Below are 1,136 nucleotides of genomic sequence, written 5' to 3' on the forward strand. Positions count from 1 at the left end.
TGTGCCACTGTCCCGCCCCCCCGGGGCAGAGCAACCAATGAAGGCGGACCTTGGGGCGGTGGGGGCGGGACAATATCTGGCAATACGTGGAGTGTGTGCGCATGCGCGCTTATGCACATATGTGTGTGCACGTGCGTGTGCATGTGTGTTCACTCGTGTGTGCACGTGTGTGTGTGTGTGCTCATATATGTATGTGTGCCCATATATGTGTTCATGTGCTCACACGTGTGCAGGGATGTCCTGTGTGTGCACACTGCGAGCAGGGGCTGGGGGAAGGGGCCCATGTGCAGCCCCGTGGGATGGTTTGGGTTGTTCCACCCCTGCCATGGGCAGGGACACCTCCCACTAGCCCAGGTTGCTCCTAGTCCCGTCCAGCCTGGCCTTGGACACTTCCAGGGATGGGGCAGCCACAGCTGCTCTGGGCAACCTGTGCCAGGGCCTCCCCACCCTCACAGCCAAGAATTCCTTCCCAATATCCCATGTCACCCTGCCCTCTGGCAGAGGGAAGCCATCCCCCTTATCCTGTCCCAAGTCCCTCTCCAGCTCTCCTGGAGCCCCTTTAGGCTCTGGAAGGGGATCTCAGTTCTCCCTAGAGCGTTCCCTTCTCCGGGTGACCCCCCCAGCTCTCCCAGCCTGGCTCCATGGCTCAAGGTCTCCAGGGCCCCTCTGTCTGCCCTCACAGGTCCCTGTGCTGGGTGGACACCCCAGGGATGGGTCTGTCATGGAGCCGCTGCCGGGAGGGATGGGGGGTGGTGTGGGGGTGTCGGTGTGTGCACACCAGGACACGGTGTGGGTGTGAGTGGAGGGTGAGCAGTTTGGGGAGGGGGCTGGGGGGTTGTGACAGGGTGTGACAGACCCTGTCAGCTGGTGACACAGCATGTGTGGGGCACTGAACGGGGTTCTGGGGGATAAAGGGGGGGCGCGGGGTGCAGCCCCCCGGCCACGCTGTCACCTACATCGGGCTGTCCCGGGGCCATCCCTGGTTTATGGCTGTTCCCGCAGCCGCACGGGTTGTGGGAAGGGCGTTTCCAGCCCCGGTCTAGAGAGCAGCGGCTGAGCTGGGCTGGGTCCCGTGGCCTTGGCACTTGCCCCAGTGCCCGAGGGGGTGAGGCCAAGCAGAGCCAGGTCCTCACCCC

Source organism: Manacus vitellinus, unplaced genomic scaffold (assembly GCF_001715985.3).
Source record: "Manacus vitellinus isolate BGI_N305 unplaced genomic scaffold, ASM171598v3 scaffold_64_pilon, whole genome shotgun sequence".
In the NCBI taxonomy this organism is placed as follows: domain Eukaryota; kingdom Metazoa; phylum Chordata; class Aves; order Passeriformes; family Pipridae; genus Manacus; species Manacus vitellinus.